Consider the following 26658-nt stretch of genomic DNA (forward strand, 5'->3'; position numbering starts at 1 on the left):
TCAAATATTAGTCTAATATTTAGTAAATTTGTAAACTTATTGGTAATCAATTAGGTCATAACCAAATGATTTATCAGCAGTGGAAAGCATGAAGTCTGTTGTCCCATGAAAAACATGTCACAGCTTTACCTTTACAGAAACTTCATCTTCTGTCTCTCCAAGGCCGCTGAGGATCCCCACCACACAGGATGTGCTGTGAATTCAGAGTTGCACAGGAGCTTGACTTGCTGATCTTTCCAGTAACACAAACATGGATCTTTCACCTCAACCTAGTCATTAATTTTGTCAAAAATCCAAGAAATGTAACTGCCTTTGAGATACCTATGCCCATTTCAGCTTAGAGGTATACAGCTCCATGGGTTCAAAAGCTGTGCAGTGGGCAGCAGGGGGAAAGGACATTGAAAGGCACAAGAGCCACCTCTGCTTTCTTAAGGAGCTAGCCAAAACTCACAGGGTAGTTTAGTCTATGCTTGAACTAATCACCAAGGGTTCCTGATGCACTTCCTTCTCTCTGCAGAGAAAAACAACAGCTCTTCAATTCTTCTCTCATGGTACTGAAGAGGTTGGCCAGAGCACCAGTACTTCACCCTGCATGTATTAGAGATTGTTTGCTCAGCTGCTTTAGAAGCAGGCTGACTCTGTGGTGATGTCTCTAACAAAGAGCTGGAGACTGGAGGCTGCTGCCTGCACCACAGAGAGCCTCTTTCAAGTCACTGCAATTACTTGCACGAGTAATGAGCGTGTGTACTAGTAAAGGTTGCATGGCTAGAATTAATACCAAATCCAAGAGCTCAAAGTCATGATTTCATTGTAATGTTACAGAACCTGAACGTTGTAAAATTTGCACAAATCTCCCTAGGAAACCCCAATTAAGGACAGAATAACAGAATTATCTCAATTAACAACAAATAAATTGCTCCAGTCACTTATTCTTTTTCTGTCCACCTCAATACTGAATCCCTGCGTAGCATATGCCATGTAGCTTTGCTGGAGTAGCCAGAGAGACAGGCACTGGAGCTAGAGAAAGCCCAGCAGCATGCAAGGCAACTTAAATCATAAATATGTATAAGTTCATGTAAAAATTAAACCTGTTATTAATGTAACCAAAATCTGAGATGGAGAAGATCTGCTGCTGAGTCATGCAGAGCACTCTGCCAAATGCCTCAGCTAAGATATTATTCGGCATAAAGTTGAAAGTCTGCCACAAAAGAAACACATTTTCAAATTCCACCATAAAAAGTGTGGTGATACCATGGCCATTCTGATCCCATTACTCCAGAGGCGTTAGGACTTGTTGGCAATTCTCCTAGGCACTTTCCAGTAAATGGCACAGAAAATGGGTCAAAAGGAACAAAATCGGGGCTTTGTGGAATTCTACTGCAGAGTAAAATTAAAATATTTTCAATAACAGATTCTTTGGGGTTACTTATCTGTTCCCTTTGGCACGTGCTAATATACATATGTAGCTCCTCTTTTCCTCCTCTTAGACACAAACTTACTCATCTCCATCAGTCTAGGCATGTTTGAGACTATTTTAAAGATTTTTAAGCAAAATGGTTTAAATGCCAAATGAAAGAAGTAGGGGAAATAATTATCAGTTGCATGTCAGTATTACCGACTACTAAATTTAACCTTAGTGAGACTTTCCTAGTTACAGCAGAAACACTAGGTGAATTTTCAATGGATGAATATTTTAAAGTTTGAAGATTTAATGGTAACTGTTAGGGGTGTTATTTTGGTCACTTCTCTGCATAACTGCAAAAAATACTGAAGGTTTGACATGGGCTGTTTTTTTCAAACACATATCTAACCAAGTGCAATAACAAGCTTTTGCCTGGGTTATTTTGTTTGTTTGGTTCATTTGGTTTTAATATAGGAAGGTCCATACAGCACTGCTTCAAACCCTGTCGTCTCTCTGTGAACATTAATGCACTGTTTTTTTCACAGCCTTGTTTATAAGTAGATGTAATAAATGTTGGCTTTATTGGAAGTCACTGTGTCCATGCATTGCATCAGCAATTCAGTTGAACATTTTTAAATGGTCAGAATACAGGCTGCTAAATAAAGAGGATGAATTTTAACTATAAAAGGACATTGACAGGCTGTCTTAAAACAGTAAACAAATATACCCACACCATTACACTAATTACATAATGCTTAATGGATCTGTTATTATAAAGTTAACCTCTCAATGTCTTCCAGATTTGTATTTTAATGTTAGATGTCTACTGCATCTAGAAACCAAAATGCTATTTTTAAGGTGTACAGCTAAATGCACACTGCTAAATGCCGGCTGGCCAGCCCTGGATTTTCTTGCAGTACTAGCCAAACCTGTCTATGTAGCAATTGTAGTAATGATTTAGACATAAGGAAGAATCTTGGGTAGAAGTAAAGGAGGATTAAAAATCTTTTTTGGTTAAGGCTTTTTTTAGATTGTTGGGGTTTTTGGGGGGTTGGTTGGTTGGTTGGGTGGGTTTTTCTGGGTTTTTTGGGGGTTTTTTTGAGCTAAAATATTCACACTAAAAAAATTAAGAGTAGGACCTTTCATTTATCTTCTTCTGGTACAGAGCAGGTACAATTTGCAATTTCAAAAATACTGAAGCAAAAAAAAAAACCCACCAAAAACCATCTAATTTATTAACGGAAAATAAAATGTATATACCAAAGCCTAAGGCAAAGACACACTGGGTTTCAATGAAGGAAAGAGTAACATATGCATTTCCTGTGGGATGATGAAATGCCACACGGTTCCACAGTTACCAAGGATCAACCCTTCAACAGCTGAGGCTCTTTTCCATTAATGCTAGCTAGATGCATTACTGGGTCAACTAACAATACAAATTTAATCTGTAAAAAATATACGTGCACCACTGAATTTCTCTATCATCTGAGCTAAGAAGAATGTGGGTTATAGTGTTAAAGCAGTTTTATACTTTCTGTTGACTGTAAGTTGATTGCAGGCAAAAATCACTCACATCAAATCCATTATAAAGCTGGCCAGAAGAAAGTTACTGCTTTAAAACCATGTTAATGCATTTTGTTAGATAGAATAAATTTGCACAACACATGGAATTTTGCAATTTTTGCTGGTAAATTTTCTTATCTATGGTTGCCCAATTTGCCAAGCCATGTAACCACAGCCTGGTCTCTATACCTCTCTTTTCTTAGATGATTATTAGCTGTAAGAGCAATGCCAGTGATGTATCTGCTCCAAAAATAAATATTCACTCCTTACTTCCAGCTTGGCACAGAAATGGTTCCTCCAAAATTGGGTATTATATATTGTAGAAGGCTATAGCATGGGCCATCTCTGCCTCAGAAAGTTTTAGAACGAAAGCAAGAAAAGCATCATATAAAGACTTTTTTGCAATTTAAGATTTAAGATTACAAAACCAAATAAAATCATGCAACTTGCAAAATGTCTCAGTGGTGATTTAACTACTTGGCCAGAATATGTGTTTCGTGCACCAAAATCTCTTGATGAGTTTGCCAGGTGATTTAGATGAGCAAGAAATGGAAAATAAAGTGTACTCTTCAAAGTTAGGGCATTTTATTCACGATAGACATTTCTGATTCAATATAGATATTTCCCATCGTAAATATGAAGCCCTTTTTTTGGTAGACAATTGGCAACACTAATTAGTATAAAAATCTAAACTTTTTAAGCTTGTGTAGTGTATTCCCAGACTCAGGCAGTATAGTTGCAAAAATATGAGGGTAAAAATGTCATTTGTCTTTAGGAAGGAAGTGAGGGTCATCTACTGCTACATCTTTTCTATGCTACCCAGCAATATGATGTCCACAGCAATCTGTACAGGAAATCTGTTTTATTACCTGGCCCAAGGAAGAAAAAGAAAGGAGTAGGCATTCAGTGTTTCATTTCAAGACATTCAAAGAAATCTCCCAATACTGAATGTTGGACTTTTGGCTCTCTTGCACACAGTGGGACCTGACCTCAGTGAGGTTTTGAAATCAATATTCCAGTCTACACTAAAGAAAGAGAAGAACCATTACACATGGTTCATGACTGAGCAGGGCTTTTTTGGTGATCCTGACTTTTGATTCCCATTAAGGATTGGTCTTCCTGTTAGGTAGAAACACAGCTTGGGGCTCTGTTGACATGGAAAGGTGGATAGCATGTGGATGTTCCTGCCAGAGATGTGCATGAGACCATAACCATAGATGTGGCTGAGTGTGGGAATCAGTGGGAATCCTCCAGATGTACAATGCAATGGCCTGGTTCTGAGGTTTCACAAGGAGACCTGTGTCTTAGAAATACGCAGGAGAAGGAAGGGAAAAAAAACATTGAGGGTCACAGTCTTATACTTTAAATATTGTGATACTAGATACGGAGTTATCTCAGCCTCAATGGGGCTTTTCAAGGAAGAGCCATAAAACAGAAAGGGTTTTATGAAGTGATGGGCAATTAGTTGCAATAAGCAATTTACTGAAGTGATCCAAGAAGCTTACATTTCTAAAGGTTTCTTTGATGTTTAAGTACTCTTTTTCAATGTAAGAAACAGCAGATATTAAAAGGTGCTCTCAGATCCGAGGAAAAATTGATGCTGAATGAGGTTATTAAACTGGAATATATTTTGAGAGTATTAAAGAGACTTTAAACTGAAGTTGCAGTCAGAAGTTCAAGTTGCTGTTTCTTATTAAAGATGTTGGTCTCCTGATGTTTGCTACTCACAAAGAGCAGGTGCTGGCTACTATAACTATCTCTGCATTCCAAAAACTGTTACAGATGATTATAGCAGGTCTGTGCACTTTCAACTGCCAAGGCCCAGGCTATTTCCTACCAAGACAAAACTATGTAAAGGCTAGAATTTTGTACAGATACAATTTGCTTCTCACTGATCTTTTAGGGCCCTTTAGTCCCCACCCAGAGATGGCTGGGATTTCAGCTCCACAAGTTACATTCCTCTGCATCTGTAGGGTTATCACACAAAACCTGAACCCCTGTCAACAGCTTGTGATGCCTAAGAAGGCCTCTGGAGCTTTTCGGCTTTTCTCCAGAGCTATCCTCTAGCCAGGCTCACTCTAAATCTCTGCTGTCACTGAATCCTCCCCTGAACACACCAAACACACTTTTGCTAGGGTCTTTAGCATGCTCTTCTTCTCAAATGTCTTCTTGTCTGTTCTTTCTTTGTGATAGCACTGGGAACATCTGCTTCCTCTACAACAGTTTGTGTCATTCCCTGAGACCTGAGCTGATGGATAGATCCAAGGGGCTGATCCCCATGGCAGCATGCTTCTGTCAAGTGACCACATACATTAAGCAACACACCTGCGGGGCAAGATTCTGTCTCAAAATAAATCCCATTTCCTCTCCACATATCAAAGAATATTTCTAACAACTACTGCTGATGGCAATACTTTTCCCAACAACAGCCCAAGAAAAAAAAGCTACTTATCCGGTGCTAGGCAAAGAGTCTGAAAGGAAACTATTATCATACATTATTTTACATCACCTTGGCTCCCAGCAACAGTCAAACACAATGAAGTCTTGTAATGCGTGTGGTTTTAATATCATTACCTAATCAATCACTACTTGGGTGCCTTTTTATACCTCTTACCCCTGCCTACTAAGTATCTGCTCTCTGCCTTTGGCAATTCCAAGTAAATAACAGAATTTATTTCTTACCTCAGACACATTCATTCTCTTTCCAGGAAGCTGCCAGGAACTTTCAAATTCACTTTTACTACTTTTTTTTCCTTATTCCACCGTTCTGTGACACATCTATGTTCATAAACCAGGGTGAACTGCTGTATGCACAGCATGCCCAACACCACTACAGGGCTAAATGGAAAATGAGGGGTGGATTTCCTCCAGCCCAGGAGCTGTTTTGCCCTATTCCCTGCTACAACTCAGATGCCTACGAAAACTCCTTCTCTTCTTTGAATTTTGGTGTAAAGTTTAGCCCAAACCCACCTGCAAAACACTGATTTCTAGAATTGTATAAAACTGAGAAATCTCCCATTTTTTCCAGATTATAGCTATACTAGGAAGACGTGAGAAATAAGATGCAGGGGGCTCCTATAATTAGCTAAAAATCTACTAAAGTCTTTTTGGGCTTGCCACAGCACACAGGCTGTGAGTCACAACTCCCAAAGCTTCCACTTAACAACTAAAAGGGAGAAATGATCAATAACATTTTTCTCAGTGAGTGATTAAGACTGCTTTTAACAATGCAGTCATGCATGCTATGTACTAAAAGGGATGATTCATTAGTTACTTGGAAGAAGAGCATTTTCTTTTCTCAGTTCAGCAGCCAGAGGGATGAGCCAGTGCCCCATGAACAGGGCTGACTAGCATGTAGAAAGAGAGGAAATACTGGCTACTTTTGTCCCTGTCCCCACATCTGCAGAGCTCTTCTCATTAAAGCAAGAAAGAAATAGGGGAATTTTGTATTCAGAAGTGGCATTGTTTTGGTCATGCTTTGCATAAGTGACACCAGAGCTGGCTGCTGGCAGCTACTGGCAGCTCTCTCCTCTGCCCTGCAGTCACAGGTGCCTGCCTCCCAAAGCATGATCTTCATGACCCCACTGAGCAGCCCTAATAGCCATACCAACTGCTCTGAACACCACTTTCTGACATTGCTTTGGCACATACATGAGAAATTGGTTTGTCCTGATTTTTGTCATGATTGCCTCTGCTGAAATAAAAAAGAACACTTACGCATAGAACTGGCAAAGGGGACGATCACAATAATGAATTTTAGTTTTTAATTGATCCCTAATTGTTGCTGAAATTAAATTTATATCAACTCCTCCCAACTTGCCATCATCTTCAGTTTGCTAATGCTCGTCTTCCTTTGAGGATGAGGCCATGCTCACAGTAACAAATATGCCACTCCCAAGCCTTGCTAGGTTTGGGGAGCTCCACATTGTGGAGCTCCCCAGGTTCTTTGCAATGCCCTGGTGGTGCAATAGAGCAGCATGATGGCAAAACCATCTGAAAGGTAATTCTGGATTGTCTTACAGCCTTCTTCCTCTGAGGAGAAACAATGTTGCCAAAGCCTGTACACAAAACATTTCCAACAAGTGGAAATTGATGTTGTGTTTTCATCACAACAGGACTTTAATTTATGGGCAAGAAAAAAGGTTGGTTTTTTTTTATTTCTGATGAGACTGATGAAAATTGTCACATAAAAGACCTACATTTCTTCCCCATTTTCTTGAAGTCTGAATATCAGACACAAGAATAACTTGCACGCTTTTTGCTGCAGACTCGTAATAATCATCTGAACACACTGTACTCAGAAAACTGGCAGCAATTCCAAATTGGTGTGTGTGGCAGACCTCTGGCACCAGCTTAAACATGATCAGTATCTGCAATGCTAGTATACATACAGTGCCCTTGCATCCAACCAACAACCACACTATTCCTAAGTACACTTGTGTCCTGGATTCTATCAATCCTGTAGAAACTCTGCATCACTCATCCCTGGGCTAAGTCTGTGTCTAAATGTTTCTCTCTCCAGTTTTGCTTAGCCTTTCTTTTTGACCTAATCCTGGCTACCCCTTTTTGCCTTTCACCAGTCTTCTCCTCTGTCACAGGTTGTCTCCTCAGCAGCCAGCACCACCTATTTAAGTAAAATCATTCATCCTTTCTCTTACTCATGCCTCTGTTTTCTTGAAGAGGTCAGGGTAGGATGAAAAGAGATGCACTCTCCACATCTCAGGACAACCCTGACCCATCTAAAGAGCAGCTCTAAGGGGTGGAGAAGAAATCCCTGCCAGTACTTCCCTTCCCAAATACATTTGAGCAGCATCCTGCCCTGAACATGGCCTACCCTCAACTCTCCTGTCTGCATTAGGATTTATTACCAGCCTTTTGTTCTCTGAATCCCTTTTTTATTTTACCTTGTCAAGTGCCAAGTATGCTTCCCATAGTGTTGGGAGTGGAAAAAGGGCCTCTCTAAGTGCCTGTCTAGCTGAGTTCCTGATAAAAAGACCTCAGGGATTTTGGTTATATTATTCATTATGTAAGAGTACTTAAAACCTTGGCTACATAAATTCTGTGCAATTCAATTCCAAACATACAACTTTAAGGAAATATACCACTACTGAAATGAGAAGTGCTTTGGGAAAAAAAAGGGGAGGGGTGTTTCTTTTTCAATTAAAAAAGATGGTATTTGGTCTAAAGCAAGGATCTTTTTTGTGGTTTTAAAGGTCAAAAAAATGTCTCTTGGAAACCAAACAATTGACTTGAAACATGGACAGGGTTCTTTTCATTAAGTAGAGGAATATATCGACCAAAATAAGGATCTTCTATAAAAAAATCTCATCTTCGGTCAAAAAGTTTAAATCTCCTGAATCTCCTGAATACGGGCACAGAACATATTGAACATCAAATGAAATAATCTTCATTATAGATATATATGTGTATATAGCTACTGAAGAGCAATGTATTCCATATAAAAAAAGAGCATTATCAATTCCATATGTGAGGTGTTATGTAACTTAAATTATTTTTTCTTTCACCATTATGCATCAGCTTTCACCAGAAACTTCAAAGACAAATAAAACATTAGTCATTTAACTGGTGATATATAATACTCATATTTGTCATCTCTGGCAAGGTTCTGCTTTTAAACTTAAGTTAGAGCAATTAATTTGTGTCCTAAGAAACATAAGTACATAAACTTCATTGCAGCAGATCTCTGATAATGCTGAACACAGAGCAAGGTCAGACCTTGGGAAGGAAAACTGAGCACAGTGCTGAATGACTGCTATGATTATTTTTTTCTGTAACTCCTAAAATCTTGTATGCTGCTCTTTTGACACTTCCTTGGAAATGGCTGCATCATTTTAGCTAAAACATTTCCTGCCTTCTGCCTTCAGCTACCCACAAGAAACAGCCAGAGGCATTTATTTAGCATTGAAAACATCTGAACAATGTATTCACATTTCAGAAAGTATGGAAGAATTGAAAACAGTATAATTTAGTGGAAAGAGCTGGGCAGTTTTTTCCTAGGAGCTATTACCAGTGCTCTGCATAATGGAAATGTTGCTATTTTTTTTTATCAGTAACTCACTGCCTTGTTACTCTGCCATTCTCCATAATGGTTAATATATAACTCACCAATGTGTCAGTTTTTCCCTAAAGTGTTACTTCAGGCAGTGCAGGGGAATTCCCTTTGATACCTGTGCCAGAGCAAACCAGGGTTGGCAGCTGCACTTTCACAAAAGGGGGACTTGAGCTGAAGGACAGCTCGGGAACGTCTGTCTCCCATCCCTGCCTTGCCACCGGCTGCTTCTTCACACTCATGCTTCTCTGCAACTGTTGTTGAGTTTGTGCTGCAAATCAGGTCACTGAGTTGATCTAAATTACAAATAGTCTTTTTTGTTTACAGAATCATTTTTAATACAGGTTGCTTTTCTTACCAGAATGATGCCAGAAACCACAGTGCTGAGGAGGCAGGGTGCTGGGAGTCCAGCTGCAAATGAGGAGGCAGGGTCCTGGGAGAGAGAGGAGAGAAAAGCAGTTGGGATAGAGGGAACTGGGGAGGAAGCATGCCTGAATTCATGGAACTGCTGGCTCAGATGGTGTCTTTTCCATTAATAAGGGTAGGATGCTGTCAGGACGTTGTTTTCATAAACCATTAACAAACAGAAAGCTCACACAAAACCATCATGCACTCATTCTATAAAAAGGTTAAAACTAAACAATAAAACAGCTCCATACGTGACTTTTGCAGGAAAAGCAGCTTTATACACAGGTGTAACAGAACATGTGTGGGCATATATATACACACATGCACATATTCACACACATGTACACACACAAAAACCATTTCTAAATTTAAAAGAAATGCAACATACATCTCACTTCAGCATTTTTTACTGTCTTCAAAGCCTGGATGCTGCTCTGATTCCCTGGATGCCCGGTTCATGAAAGCAGCAACCAGGGAAGCCTATAGAGGGAGCAGGCTGCCTTCTTTTCCTGAGTGAGAAGAGTTTTCAACCCTAAGTGACAATCCTGAGAGAAAGGAGAGAGAAAGGTAAAGGAGGAAAACATCTCAGGAAGCAGAGCCCTATGCAAGGGCCAGAGCAGTTGCCCTGCAATGAGGGGGAGCAGCACCAGACCTGACACTCAGGGCATGTGCAAGAGAGCTGCAGGTCCACACCTACCATATTCCTCCTTCCCTCTTCTTGGTGTTCACACTTGGTGCCCTACAGGGAGTCAGGAATTTCCTCAGTGTTTCCCCCAGTCACTGGGGTGTCACAGCACTTCAGCCTCTCCTCTGCACATTGCAGCATGGAGACTTGCTTGCCTGGGAGTTGAGCAGAATTTCATCTTCCAGCACCTACAGCCAAAGTAATAGAGCACTGACTAGAAGAAAAGGAAAGATGCAGTCAGAAAAGCCTGGCATTTCCTCTGGAACAAAAAGAGTAACTAGACAAAGGCTAACCATGTCATGGACAACATAAGAGAAGCTGTATTAAGCAAAGCCAATACTAAAGCCTCATTCAGAAGACAGAATATACAGAAATGTCATAGTTAGTTTTTGTCAGTAGAGGCTATGTGACTGAACTGAATATTATGTGTATTCGAATTCACATGTGCATACACAAAAATTTCTAAGTCTTTAACCCATGTATACCTGTATTGAAATACCAAAAACCTGGTCGTTTGCATGTCTGTATTTGCATGTCTGTAAAGCCCAGAAGGCTCATCCTAGACAGATTTGTATTTGCTGAGCATGACACAAATACACACCAAGAGCCTCTGCTTTACTGTGTTTAGTGTAGTCCAACAAAACAGAGGATAAGATTGTTTTCTTTTTCTTATTCTTTAGTTTTTTAAACATATGGGGAGGTGTGACCAAAAAGAGAGTCTAACAGAAACTATGGGTTTATAAACCAATGCAGTTTCAGTCTTAGAGACCAAAAGACTACCAACTGAAAAACACCTGTTCAGGGCTTGACCAAGCAATATGTGTGTTCTCAATTTACAAATAACAATCAGTAATTAAAAATGGTGCACAATACATGGCAAACACACATGCATAATTTACCATGTTGCACCTGTGAGTTGTTCTTGCAGAAAGACTGGCCACCAGAGTGTGCATCAGATGACTTACATTTTGGTAAAAGTCTAAGGATGGGTATAAAGCATGCAATATTTATTCATAAAAAAGTGTACTAAGAGCTTCCCCCCCACGCAATAAGGTCCAATAATACTTTAGTGTGTGTCTCCTGGGGAGCAAGAGCAGGTCATAGCATTGCAACATAAATAGTTAAGCACAAGCCATGCAGCAGTAAAACAGAAAAGGAACACTATATGCCCTTCAATTCCAAGGCAATGCAGCATGCAAAATATAATAAAATAAAAATATGCTATTACTTTTCCTCAAGTAACCTATATAATATGTTTCATCAGTCGACTTTTAATACAGTTTTGCCACTGCTTTTTTTTTGCTTGCTTTTTTTTTTCCATCATTAGAGAAAGGCCATTTGAGGAATACATTCTGCACAGTGATGTGATTCAGCAACTTTCTGGAAAACAAAAACACAGCTCTCTTTTCGGTGCACTAATGAAACACAACTGGCACTAATTTTCATTGAATTGAGCCTAACTGAAAGCAGGCAATGTACCACACAAGCTAAAGCTCAGTGGTCTTAGATCACAACATTATTTTTCATGGTTTTTATATATTGAGTATGTGCTGAATATAACTTGCTGATAAATCAGGCCAATGATAACAAATATATTACTGTACAAGCTGTTGTATTCCCAAGAATAATTCAGCAAATACATTGGCCTTTTTATTCAAATTCTAGGTAGCTTCTGTCCATAGCAACATGTTAGACCACTGTTTCTAAGTATCCCCTGAGGGCATGTGCAGGGAAAGGTTATCCAGCAGTTCCCCAAAGGCAAAGCCCCCTGCCATGGACTTGCCATGTCATAACATCATTTCTACAAGGGCACTGAATGGTACTCAGTAACACCACTCTAGAGACAGGATATAATTTTACATATTTGGTGTTCTTTACCAGGAGTGCTCCAAGTCTGGGAAATCAAACCAGGATCAAAAAGAAGAAAATCCCCCACAGTCACACACAGGGTAGTCAAAAGAATTTAGGAAGCCATAAGGCCCTGGTGCTTCATGGGTGTGTTTCCATCAAAAATATCCTAATAAAGACATCATTGTCTATTTAGCCTATTTAGATAGAGAAGTCCTCTCTCCAGGCAGGCATGATGTGGTAGCCAGCCATGGCAAGCCCTAGCTGGGATGTGCTGCATGTCCTGGCTTAGGGCACATGCTGCTTTCTTTCCAAGCAACATGAGGAGTGACAGGCAGCATGTGTCCCACATACCAACAGGACCATTGCTGCCTCGAGCCACAGAAGAGCTGCCACTGCAGCTCTGCAGCAGACAGTGAGTGTAGCTGCTGGGGAGCAGGTCCCACACCCTCTGTGAACCCACCTGAATGTGAAAAGTGCGCCAGGAGCAGCCACCCTTATTGGTCTTGGCAGAGCTGCATGGGGACACTGGCACCCAGGACCTGTGGGCTTGGCTAACCACCAATCAGCATGGAGCCTTTACTCTTAGAAGCACCAAGCAACATTCCCCAAACATATTGCCATTTGCGAAAGAAAGAGTCATTTTGACAACAAAGTTTCCCAGTGACTAAGTGCCCAGGGTGTTGCTGGCATTAAAGAGCTGGCAGAATTTCTACCATAAATATTTCTATCAGGCCATTGTATATCAGCTGTGAAAACTTGCTCTGGGCTGATATTTGGAAAACAAGACCCAGCAAAACAATTCTTTTTTGAACACATTATCCTGTTTGAGTAACCTGCAGATACGTGAATCAAGACATCTGCAAGTGCAGGACCCACTGACACCTTTGCTCATTCTTCTCTGGTGATGCTAGGGCCATAAGGGAAAGTGAGTACTGGCCATCCCAAAGTTCTTGGTCTGGGGCTTTCCTTCTACCTCCAGATGCCCTCGATGGTTCACAGAAAAATGCTGGGGAGATATAGGGTAGAGCAGACAAACTGCCATAAACAAGGAAACACGGAGAAGAGTTTCCCCAGAAGAAAACCCATCTCCTGAGAATGCACACATTCAAGATACGGGTCACCTTTGCACACAGATGAAGAAGAACCACTGTTGGAAAGTCCCTGAGTCTTGCCTGGCCATATACATGCTTCCTTCCAGATCTGGAGTAAGCCAAATTTTCCAGATAAAGGAAAGAAAAATTGCATCTATCTCACAGGAAATGTCTGCTGTTGCTTCCAAATTAAACCAGCTTCTTGGTCACAATGCCATAACACTTCACTGCTACACAGCCCTCTTGTTTTGAAAGGTTTCTTGTTTGTTCTGCCACATCTGACATATACTTTGGTGGAAAACCATAGGTCAACTGGCCCTTCTGAATGGAGATTGCCAGATGTGTGCAGAGTATCCCCAGGACAAAGAAGTAGTTAAATGCACCAGGAATGGAAAACTCAGTACTCAACAAACAGTAGAAACTTTTCATGTATTAGTGACAAAGTATTCAGGATTTATAGTTAGAAATATTCTTTTCATTGATTTCATTATTAGAAGTCTGTCACATTTAAGCACTTTTTAAAATGCTGAATCTCATTTCCAAATACCCTGAGGAAACAACAGCCACAACAATAAAATTAGAAACACATTACTGAAGATAAAATTAGAATAACTAAGCTCAACACTACACAGGGAAAATGCAGTGTTAAAATGTATGAGGTAAAATGTTTTCTAACTATCCCAATGCTAAATTTCATTTTGTCCTTGGAATGAGCAAGGGCAGAAATTTGTGGCATACTCCCACAGTATTAAACACAACTGTGGTTTATGCAAGTTATAGACTAGATCAGTATATTTTCTCAGTATAGTTAAGGCCAAAGATGTTTAATAAGATATTTTTAATTCACTTTTAATTAACAAGTCTTTTTTAAAAAATGCTTTTAACCCTCCTTTTCTTTAGGACTGTGATTCCAGGAAGTCCTGAGAAAATAGATAGTTTATTTTTCAGTTCTGCTCACACAGGAGACCTGGAGGGATAGCTCAAGTCAAAGCGATTCTTCAGCAAGCACGGAGAAGCCACTGCCATCACACCTATCACATTGGTGGCAAAAGCAGCAGAAGGTGACAGATATCCACCAGTCTGTACCAGGGCAACCATTCAGATATTTTGCAGTGAAGTTTTCTGAGGTAGATAGGACAAGTGTTTCAGAGCATACACACTGCCATGGTCTGCATCAGAGTTAGGCTGCCCTTACCACTCCTGAACAAGCAATGTCATGAAACAGACTTTCTCACACCACCTGCACATAGTGCATGTGCATGTCGTGCAGGCTGGGCAAAGACAGCTGCTTCTCACAATGATGTTGAAAAATGTATTCCCTTTCCTTTTTTTCAGGAACAAAAAAAGAAACCACATATTTCCAAAACCAGAACCATGTTGTAATAGCTAACACAGGATAAGAGGGGAAGGGGGTTGTTGCGGTCTGCAATATCTTTTCACATCAGTAACCCTCCCTTTTCTCCTCCCCCTCTTCCAGCTTCAAACATGTGGCTGTCATAAACTCTTTAAGACAACATTATCAAATACATTCACCAAGTATTCTGATGATAAAGAATCATTCAAATAAAAAAAATACAGTGATGGAAATACTCTGTTTAGAGCATTGCTTCATGTTGGTGAATATCTCATTTGCTATTCCTGGGTATTAGAGTTGAGCTCAGTGCTTTTGCAATAGATATTTTTAAATAAAGGTTAAAGAACATGTTTGTCTTATGTTACATACTTGAAATATGTGTGGAAACAAACAGGCACCTGCTCCTTACATCACTACCTATGGTAGTGTCTACACGTCTTGAAACAGGCAGACAGCCCAAATACATGTGGGTTTCACAAATAATTCTCCAGCAAAAATCCAGACATAAGAGCTGACTCCTTATCTCCACTTCAATCAAATGAGCTTATTGTTAAAGTTTTACAAAGCAACCCAGCAGCAAGGTGAAAGATGAAGAGATTATTGAATAATAGATAAGAATATTTTTAGTCAGCTCAGATGTATTCACATGTCTGAGAAAGCACCAGGAAAAAAGCCCTCAGAGAGGTGCTGGCTGAATTCCAGCAAAAACAACCTGACTGTCAGGGCCCTGCAAGGGCTGGGGTCTTCCCATGACAGATGGCAAAACAGGGCTGCTGGGGAGGCACTGGGGAGCCCAAGACAGCCCCAGACCCAGGCACTGGGCAACTCTGTGGGGATGGGGTCATGGCATTTGGGGGGCCCAGCTTCAGGCACTCACAGCTGAGCAGGGCTGTAGGCAGCTGGAGAGTGGCTCTGCTGAAGCACCACTGGGACAGGGACCAACAGCCCCAGGGGGCTGCTGTGGGATCCTCAGCTGTAGGCAGGGTGGGGGGAGCCCCAGAGGGCTAGGCAGGGGTAGTTAGAATGAGGGTGCCCTCAGGGCCCTGACATACTTATGCAGGTATGCAAAATTAGTACTTAAAAAGTTGTCCATATTTCTGGTCCTGGAATTAAGACATTTTTGCTTCTTTTTCACTCATAGCTTTATAAGCCAACAATCCTGTCCTTAAATTTGCAGCAGCTGGAACTGTAAACCTATTCCCAAGGTCATTCATTCCATCAGGTTTCCTACAGTGTAGTTAAATACAGAGGCAACAAAGAATTTATAATGATCTGGAAAGCACCTTCCTCATGCACAAAAGAAAACTACCAAATTGTCTGATTCCAGCACTGTTCTGCTTCATACCCTGCATCCATTACCCAGTGAGAGTCATTGCTCCATTACTATGATCTGATGAGACAAAGATTTTTAAAAGATCTTTTCACTGTGTGAGCCAGCCCTCTCCCTGTTGTCTTTCCCTTTTAATGAAGATCACAGTGTAGTTGGCATCTTTGATCCTGAGAGCCTCTGAAGAAGTGAAGGTATAATGACATTATTCACATAAAAGCTAGGGAGATACTGACTGAAACAACATCTACTGAAATAAAGTAGCAGTGAATAATGAAGTGTCACTGAGATATTCAGAACTTCATTCATTAAAAAACATTTCTGAAAGGAACTGGTTCATGTGTCCCTGGAAACACTAACACAAGACATGCCAGGCTAAATCAGACTTGGCATTTAGTCTGGAATCAAAGTACTTGAGCATAGTCCATCCTCCCACAACACTGACTACAGAGCAGAAAACCCTTCTCTTACCTTGTGTACAACTATGATATTATATGCAATAATGGGGTAGAGAAATTCTTAAAAGGCAGGTGTGAACAGGGAATACTTATCTCAGTAGTATTCAAGAAGCATAGTCCATCACAATGTAAAGGTATGACAGCCCCCAAAATACTTTACCATATGAAAAGAACTAAACTTTTGTCTGTTGGAGCAGGGACAGTCATAAATCTGCAGCACCATGGAGTTCAGTGCTGCCTAATTTACCTTGATTTTTTATCAGGACATTTTTTATCAAGTCCTTGGTCCCTTAAGTAGATCGCTGTAGGCAACCAAGTTAACATGTTCAAAATTAGCTTGGATGTGTCTAAGTTACACCTTGGATCCTGTAGAGAAAGAACAGATACAAACTGGGAGTTGAAACTGCAGCATTGACATAGCCCAGCATTTTGGACCTCTGTCCAGAAAAGCATTTCAGCACACATGTAGCTGTAAAGCTCTGAATAGACTTGGCAACTGCTTTAGCTCAATAATGGTGAAGCATGTTGTGAGCTCCCTTCTGGATTGGGAATTATCTCTGAAGGGTTTTATAAAATGCATTAGAGCCTCAGGAAGCAGAAAACAACATTTATTCAATTTCTCTGCTCTCCACTTGAATGCACTTAGAATGAGGACATTTTGGCATAAAACTCAGACATATTGAAGCAAATGTCAGTGGCCATCAAAGGCCCAGCAAAGTCAGTTTTGGTGGGTGTGGGCAGGTACAGAGAGGGCCCTTGTCCCAAGGCCACACAAGCCCAAGTGCCAAGAGACAGAAATCAGGCTGAACACCAGCAACATGGAACAAGGAGCCACATCATCTTTCTGTGAGGATTTGCACAGGACATTGTGCCATTGCAGCATGCAGGCCCCAGAGGAGTGCTGCAAGTAGCGCAGCTTCTTAAGAAAATAGTGGTAAATTAATCTGTGTGCAATTTTCTCTTTCTGGTGACAAACCAATTCAAAAGAAACTCACAACAAGCACCTTCAAGAGAACATCATGCAAGAGCCCATCTGTGTACACATACATACACAGAGATACACCAGCATATTTATCCAAAATAATCTCACATAGCATTTCACTTGTGGATCACAGGGCAGCAAAGGGTCATCTACATGCAGATCACTGCTTTTGCAGATGTTTGGATCCACCATCTGCATCTTCTGCTTCCCAGCTCACTCAAAGTGAAGTTTCAGAGTGACTAAAATACTGAAAAATCTCCCTGCCTGCAGACTGTAATATTTGGAAATGGCTATGTCAGCTGATATTCACCCCCTGTAATGGCATGATTTGATATTTGAAGCTGTGTTTTCATTTCTGGAGAATTACACACATGCCTCAACTCCCTTCTCAGATGTGTCATCCCACTGCTATTCCTTTATTCTTTAAGCTACAGTTTGGTAAGCTTTTAAGTGAACATGATTACCAACAAAGCAGTCCCCACTTTCTCCCCCTCCCACAATTTCTCCCAGATCATCTGTTGTACTGTGCCATCATAAATATTTGTGTGGCTGCATGGTTAACCAGATCAAGGAATTGACCCAGATGAAAAACAGCCCCTGGGAAAAAAAAATACAATTTTTGCAATATAGTTCCCCACAAAGTCATACAAATGCTTGTGCTGCAATTGTAAGAAGGTTTCTGTAAGGATCAGGATGACTGACTGAAAAAAGGCAAGTAGAACAATCTGGTTTTTTAAGCAGTTCTGTTGGCCCTTATGTGGTGCCATGGTTTGGCATTTGCTTTCACCAGCATTTGTCCACAGAAAGCACATAGAAACCCCTTCTTTGGGGAGTAAACATGCAGAGCTATTGAAAATTCCTTCTGAATACCCAGGGAAAAGTTCTTTGCACAGCAGTATCTAACTTGCCAGCATTGGAGGCCAAGTCCATAAAGTCCAAGACAGTGTCCTTAGACTTGAAGAAGAGCTTTCTCCCATCAATCACAAGCTCAAGCCTCCTTTAGAGTCAGCTGTTAGCACTTCAGAAGCAAACAGCCTATTTCTCTTCCTCACTTTCTCTGGATTTAAGGACTGGTGAGACAGAATGCTACCTCATTAACTATTCCACACCCTGTGGTGTAAATGGGAGAGAAAAGTATGGAAGCATTACCATGTGATGGCATTTTATCAAAAAGCCTTTTGAACATAGCTCACCTCCCCATTTAACAGTTTATAACAAACTAAGCCTAAAACTAGAGACAGAAAGTCCTGACACCAATTCCCTCCATTTCACTTGTTTTCATCTTGTTTTCTTTCTTCACAAAAAAGTGACAGTTTCACTGCTGATATTTCTCAGGATATGTGATAATCTTTTGTGAGACACTTGAAAATTGCAGTTAAATGCAAGCTTGCTGATGAATAAAGCTGCACAGAATGCAAAAATGTCCTTCCCTTGCCTCCTCCACTTAAAAAAAAAAAGAGTGAAGAATTACTGTTTTCTCCCCACTGGTTTGTGGTGTGAGATAGCAGGGATACAAAACTAGCTGATGCCATGAGTGGGAGGACTGACTACAAAAAGAACTCTTATTGTTTCCAGTAACTGTACAATTAACTTAAATTGTGGCTATCTTTTCACCAGTGGGCTTAACATATTCAGACTAAGGATAGTGTCTAAGTGAACATTACAATTTCCTGGAAAGATTGCAAACCAGTGATCCTCCCTGAAATTGTACACTATTGCTTACCCTTCACAAACCCAAAACCACAGAGGCTGTGTGTTACCATAGGCTGGGGGACTTCCTCCACACAATGTCTGGACCATGGCAAGCCTAGGGACAGAGCTCTGACATGTACAGTGGACATATTTAGCTTGAGGCAGTAAAGATCAGGGGGAAACGTGCAGAAAGGTAACAGAAAAGGACTGATCCTCATCATATCTACTATTTGGGTAACTTTGCTAATTTTGAAGAAAGCCAAAGGGACTCAGCTACAGAACAGAGAGGGGAGCATTTTAGACATTAAACGTGTTTGAACTGTAGGGAGCCTAGAGAATGTAGACTCTACTGCTGGGCAGAGACTGCATAAGGAAGTTGGAAGCCTGTTTTTAACATATCCTTGGGAAAGCTGGCAAGAAGAATTGCCTTTGAATTTTTCCACCAACTGCCAGTTCCCCACACATCATTCTGTCTACTTCTGGCTGTATTCATGTGTCTTTTAGAGCTGTGATGGCCTCAGAACATGACCAAGGAAATATTTGTCAGGACAGGTCTTATTTTTTATTAAATTTAAAGGGGGGGGCGGGGGGGGCGCAGACCAGACAGATTTTCAGGCACATAAACTCATCTCCATATCACTGAAAAGTCAGTGTGCTTAGAAGTGTGTCTGAGCTTTTTCTGGCTATACCTGTTGAGTAAAAGATGACATTCCCCTTCAACACCCCTCTGCTTGATCTGATCCTCAGCTTTCTCCCTCTCCAGTAAAGCCTCCTCCAACCTTATCCCATTCTGACAGCACACCCAATCTTGTCTGGATGCACAGAGTTTTCATACCCTCATTTCCACCTTTCTTCCCATTCTTCTCACCCTGTCCCACCACATCTTCAAGGCCTCAGTGAGCAGATCCTCTGGATGCCACACTCTTATTAAACTGAAGCCCCTCTGACAGGCCCCTGTCAGGCAGGAGCAGTTCCACAAAACTGTCTTCATCAAGGCAAAGCCACCAGAGAGATTCCTGTCCAGCCAGAGCCACTTTCTCTGCCAGGCACTGCCTGATAACTGGATGATGGGGCTGTGCTGCTGACTACACTGCTACAGCCATCAGGAGTAAAAATAACCCTCAGAAATTAAGTTCCCTTCAGCTTTGATCATTGCAGGGATAGGGTTCAATCCACTTGCTGGCACACAGTTGCAGGGGCAGAGCCAGCAGGATGAAGCAGGGATGGGAATGAAAGGCTGAGCAAAAGGTGAAGGAGGAAAGTGGTGGGGTGAGGCAGAGAACTGCTTAGGGTGTCTGTGTAAAGAACATCAGTGGGTCAGAAAGGAGCTTTCACAGTAGAAAGGAAGCAGCCTGTATACAATAGGCAGTACTTTTCCCTGCAGTTTATAATAACACAGTATTTTGTGAGCTTTGTCCGTAGCTGCTGTGCAGAAGATGCAGGAACATTTTGCAATATTTTTAATGTTGTGTCATAATATTCTTCAGTTCTGCATGAGGTTAAAAGGGACAAGAACAGATTAGGACCCAGCTGAGTGAGGGGAAAAGAATTGCAAAGGAAAGAAAATTGCCAAATGTTTGCCTCAGTGGGCCATCAAGAACCGAAGGAGCAGCTCCCTGCAGACATGCACAGGTTGGCAGCACAGCAAGGACCCATCTGATACTGTTCTTCTGCAACTGCAGACTGAAGAAAGTCCCTTGAAATGGTGGGTGGGGGAGAAGGAAGACTTTCTAGCAATTCACTGCAGAACAGTGAATCTCCCCATAGTCAAGTTTGCCTAAGGGCAAAGAGTGGTGAAAAGTAGGAATACCTTAGATAGGATGACAGGAGAAAAATAATGTCCCAGGTTTCTGTCTGGCACAGACTGTAGAGACATTGGAGCTGCCGATGAATCAACATGAATCAGCCCCACTATACCCCAGACCATAACCATGATGTAAATCAAGGTGATGCTGCGGCTGACTCAGAGGTACCTTGCACATCCTGGGTGAGGCACAGAGCTGGAGACAGCAAGCTGTCAGCCATACCCAAATAAACTCATAAAGCCTGGGCATGCGGTACTTTGCCATCCCTAATTCAAATAACCAGTACATATCATGCCAACCTGTAATGTGCAATGACTCCCTGCCTTCCTTTAAAAGAGCAAGTTCTCCTTCAGGATTGATTTGTCTCACCAGTGATGTCACTGGCAAGTGGAGGTGCTGTGACTACAGCCTGGCTCACTCCACTCAGAGGCAACAGGAGCTCGTCAGTACACATGATCTCCCACCATGGATATCTAGCAGCAGAGCTACATAAGGCAGCAAGCCACAGAGCAAAATAATACAGAACACATTACAATTCAGTGGCATCAGTGTCCCCATGCAGACAGACCTATGGTGATATGAACAGCTGTGGTGGCATGGAGAAAAGGGCCATCTGGCTTGAGACCACAGCTGGGATCAGGCCTGACACCAGAGAATTCCCCTTGAGACTAGATCCCTGAGCTCTTGACCCTCCACTAAACTTTTTTGAAGTAGCTTCTCAAAAATATCCTTCACATGCTGCAGCTAATAATTTGCTCTCAGCTCGTAAGGAATGAAACTTACATGCCTCTTCCTGTACCATATGTGATGCTTGTTGGCAAGAAGTGCAGGGAGAGCTGTCAAGGAAATTTGGGAGCCTCCCCCTCCTCCCCCTCCCAGACCATCGTACTGTGGTGCTTCTTCCTGCCTTTCACACTCCTCCTAGTTGCCACCAGGGACCTGCAGGCACTGTGCCTGGGCAACATCAGCCATTGGAATGCCCTCACACGTCACCCTGACTGGTTGCTCCCTAGGTTGTGACAACCTTCATGAAGCCCCTACATGGCTGATGTCCCCCTAGCCTGGCTGTGGCCATGGCTCTACACATTGGTATGCTTCTGTCCCTCCTCACCACATGTCCCTCTCTTCAGTATGATTAGATACAGATAGAGTTAATATGATCGTGTTAGGATGAGACTCAGATCCCCTGTTAAACCTGGGCACAAGGAGACCTGTAGTAAACCGGGGATGAGATCCATCTCACTAAAACTTTCATGCCTTTAATGTAAGCATGCAAAACTCAGCTAGTCATCTAGATAATCATTTTACTGTGGTGGAGAAGCAATTCTGGAATACAACTTACATTAATTAATTTATATATCTGCCTTAAAATGGCATGACTCGTGTGTTGCATAGTATTTGTTCTTGCCATTGAATATGTCAATGAATCCCATTCTAGAAGTCAAACAAGAGGAGCTGTGTTTGCTTACACCATTTATTACAAATACCCACTTGGACACATTTGCATCAGCTTGGAACTGATTTATTCCAGTTTAATTTGCATAGTAGAAGTTGATTCTCAAATACAGAAAAATTCTAGTATTAGGTCTCCTGCTTATACTTTCATGCATACTAAAAAGAATGTTACGCGTTTTTTAATTTATATTGTGCAGGCTGCTGAAAAAGCACAGTATATCACTCTGAGACCTGGACAAAGTGGTCCTCTTTGGCCTTGGATCTCCTTGTGCAGTATGTTGTGGTCTTTTTTAATATCATCTCATTGAAAAGCAGTGGGGGCTGGCAGAGCTGGAATACCAGGGGGACATGCCAGATGGATAGGAACTGTGGATTCAGCACCCTCTGTGATACCTGCATTACTGCAGCTAGAGCAGGGGCTACCTTCTCTTTTGCTCCCTCTGCATTTTGCACATGAGGCCAGGCCCCTGGAGAGGAGCAGGGCTCTCAGCAACAGCATCACAGCGAGGAAGAAGGAAACAGGTCTATATTCAACATCACTATGCAGCCTACAACCAATACACTGTGGCCCTGATCCTGAGTGATGATAGAGAGCTTTCAAGGATAGTCCTGTACCACCAAAGGCACTGCCTGCTTTCTCACTGGCTATGGAAAAACAGGCATGGCTATCACAGAAATTCTGACAGTGGTGCAGGTACAGTTATCTGCTGTTTGTACCTAGATATCACCCTTTCAGCTTTCACATAATTTACAATTAACAAATTGTAACACATTAAAATACAACAGTCTACACAGTGCCATGTTGGCAGTTCTTACTTATGATAAGGCAGAAAATAATAAAGAAAAATTCCAACAGTGTTCTTCTTAAAAAAATAAAAATTGGGTGGATGTGATCTGGCTTTCACTATGTTGAGCATCATAGATATCCAGAGGGCCTCTATCTCTGTCAAACAGTTTTGATCTTAGCTTTGTATTTGTGCTGAATGAAATGTGTGCAAATGCAATACAGAGTCAAAGGATGCCTGAAACAGGATTTAAGTTTGAATCATAGAACCACAAAATAATTGAGGTTGGAAGGGACCTCTGGAGCTTACCTAGTCCAAAACCCTGCTTCAAGCACATCCACTGCCAACACTGTATCAGGTCACTTGATCAGGTTTGCCTCTGCTGTCACAGCACTTTCCTGGGACTGAGGCTTTGGCAGCAATGACGCTTTTGCCAGCTGAAGCCATTCCCACTCCACCTCCAATCCTGGTTCTCACAGCATCTTCCCAGCACAAACATTTGTGTAGTCTCCTAAGGAAGTGACTCAGCTGAAATACAATCTGTACCACCAATATCATAATCATTTTTTCTATCTGGAACAGTTTCCCAGTCCAACACATTCTGTAGTCATACTCACAACCATAGTGGAGAAAGAGCCAGACAAGGACAAGAAGCCAAGAGGAGGTAGGAAAAGGAGGAAGAAAGAGCAATGAAAATGCCTGCCTGAGCCAGAGCTGCAGATTAATGAATTGTGAGTTAATACCAACCCTCAGAGAAACAAGATTTAATTCCTGTTCAAGCCCCTTCACAACTACAATTTCTTTTTTGGGGGTGAGGCAGGGTGATAAAGCATTGCTTATTGAATACTTTCACACTCACTGAACTTATTGGAAAAACTATCAAATGTATAGGAACAAGGTGCGTTTGTACATGTGTCAGAAAGAAGAAACAAACAGAAAGTTGACCTGAACAGAAGTATAAAAGAAATAAAATTTTCCAACAGAAATAGCCAGACTGGCTGAGCTACAAAATCTGGGATGTCTCCACCCAACATTTTGTGGAAAGGCATTTACTTCAGAATTAGATCAAGCCTGAACAAAGCTGGAATGAACTAACCTACCTTCACTCCAGTTTTCCCATCTTCACAGTATTTCCATATTTGCCAAAAGGAATAAAAATGTTATTTAAAATGACTGACAAGAAGAGCAATAACTGACAAAAACAATCTAAGGAAATTCCAGAGGACTAGATTGCTGAAAATTCAGGCAATTGATCCTCATTAGTGCTACTGCCACCTTGCAAAAAATAAAAATATCTGATTTATTCCATCTAACAGCAGGTATTTAATGCAGACATCTGAGTCAGAAGCCAGATCATACTAGTGCTTCTGTGTAATCCATGAAAGTAGCAAGCATCCCCTGAAGAGAACTCATTGCACATCTAACCATTTCTCTATAAGCTCATCAGAGGTTGAAACTGCCCTCCAAGCAATACTCAAAACACCCACATTCATCACCAGCCAGGGAGAGGCACGATGCACTGTCCTGGCACTTTTTAGTTCAAGCTCAGTCTCTCTACTGGGCAGAGTTCAAAAGGCAATTTGAAAGCCAAGTACAGATTGAACTAAATTTTCAAACGCCAAAGAATTACTTACTAAAATCAATTAAATATTGAAGCTTGAAATAATATTTAAAACTACATAATGGCATTGATTTGTCCAGAGTTAAAGATATTAGTCCTGCACAGAGTACAATATTCCTATACAGATTCAGCAGAAGCTGAAGTCTCCAACCAGCCCTGACTTTAACATTAAAAGTATCCTTGAAAAGACTTCCAGTCCTACCAAAAGTGGAACTAGCAATAGGCTTCTGGCTCCTAACTGTCAAAAGTCCTAATTCATTTCACCACATGTGCCACAGAACAGAAGGTAGCACCAAAAAGCCACCTTAAGAGCAAGGAGTGGCTTTAACTAGGATCCTGTACCAAACCTTTAGCCTTTGCCTACAGCTCTATCACTGATTATAGGTTCAAACTGACCGGTGCCTTGAAGAGTCACAGCCCACAGATCAAAGATATCCAAATACACAATAGACACAATGCACATGTTGGATACACTCTGACATAAACCAAACTGTACTGACAGTACTTCTCACAATTAATATCAAGAGCAGAGCTGCATTCCTTTTTAAATAAAATACAGTATTTAAAATTAAGATATTCCCTTCCTAAAGTATTAAGAATAATTTAACTTTCTAGGATTGGTTCTAGGGACAAGACCTGTATAGTTAAAGAAAGGGGAAACGTCCTAATTCCACTTCCCTGCTAAATCCCATCCCACAAATTACTGCCTTATTCAGAAAGCCAAACTCACCCTGCTAATTATAAATTATTCTCTCCCAATTAGGTAATGGAAATAATAACAAATGACTTAAGTAACTAATCACAGCTAAATAGCACAGCTTGTATTGTGGATACCAAGTATTCCACACTGCAAAAGTACTCCCAGAATATGAACAAGGAAAGTGCAATCCGTCTGCATGAACTCCACAAGTGGACGAGGTTACTGACCAAAACGTAGACAATTAAAAATTATTTGGGACTAATCTGAAATGCAGTTAATATGTCATCATTCAGCAGTATTCCACTCCAGTCTGTTACTTCATTTTAAAGATGTTATACAGGCTGGTTTTTGCCTTTGGACCATGCCATTAAAAGATTTTACAAGTGGGTAGTAAAAGTGAGCTCTGCAAGACCAGTAAGTACAATATTTCTGTCTGACTATTCTAAATGCATGAAAAGGGAAAGACCAGACTGGAAGCTGATTACACTGCTTTTAAACATGTCCCTGAGTGTCATGTACAGTCTGCACAGTGACTTTTAAGTGCCATATGATTATTATGTAGAATCAAGCTAATCTTTGGTGGATATTAGCTTGAAGCTTTCAAACAGCATAATGTATTTTCATGTTACTAGTCCTGAATACAAAGAAAAAATTAATAAAAACTCCAATTAGGAGCACTCCTGGATATGAATATGCTCAACAGGGTTTTGCACTTTGAAATCCAGGTGCTAGCATATTTATCATAGAAATTAGAAAATTCTGGCAGCTAACTAGTGAGATTACAGCAGGGCAGCAACAAAGGAAGGCAACCTTCATTCTACCCCCTAGCTAGCAGATTATTTGTAATAATTCATGGATAAAAGGACAAGAGAAAGATACCAAAACTCTGCCTTTGCAGTGCAGTATTAAAATACCCCTGTGTGCTCATAAGCAGAACTAGAGTTACCATATAAGAGCAGAAATAAAGAGGGAGGATGAAAGATTAGTTGCCCCTTCTAGCAAGGAAGAATGGTCAGTGATTCAGACACTCACCTCTAGTCACTCACCTGACTTCAATTTCTTGCCATGTCAAGAGACCCACTGATTGCCTCTGTGCCTTCTCCTTTAAAATGGCAATAGCAGAACACCATCACCTCACGGGCATGGGGTAAGGAAGTCTGGAGAGAGAGAGGTGTTGAGATACTATGAGTATAGCCAGATGTATAACAGAGAGGATTCACCAGCTGGTTGCTTTAAGATGCAAAGATCCTGCTCCACCACTTTCTACCCCTTCCTTGTCTGTTTCCCCTTTCCCACAGCCTCAGCTCCTCTCTTGTGTAACTTCTGGTGCTCTATCTGTACAATAAAGCCAATTCAACTTACTAAGCAGCAAAAACCCCATGCTTTGTTTTTGTTTCGGAATTATTTTA

General features: G+C 41.2%; 1 long non-coding RNA gene across 1 annotated transcript; it reads right to left on the reverse strand.

The window, feature by feature from the left end:
• Positions 1 to 3533: 3533 nt before the first annotated feature.
• On the reverse strand, positions 3534 to 26468 carry LOC146443536 (uncharacterized). The gene is made up of 6 exons (XR_014848127.1): positions 26296 to 26468; positions 11357 to 11508; positions 10096 to 10342; positions 9832 to 9988; positions 9394 to 9468; positions 3534 to 4268 (listed from the first exon to the last, which is right to left on the reverse strand). It is a non-coding gene; the product is annotated as an uncharacterized LOC146443536 (long non-coding RNA).
• Positions 26469 to 26658: the final 190 nt, after the last annotated feature.

This window comes from Lichenostomus cassidix, chromosome 1Aa, assembly GCF_008360975.1.
Source record: "Lichenostomus cassidix isolate B80296 chromosome 1Aa, HeHo_3.0, whole genome shotgun sequence".
Taxonomy (NCBI): domain Eukaryota; kingdom Metazoa; phylum Chordata; class Aves; order Passeriformes; family Meliphagidae; genus Lichenostomus; species Lichenostomus cassidix.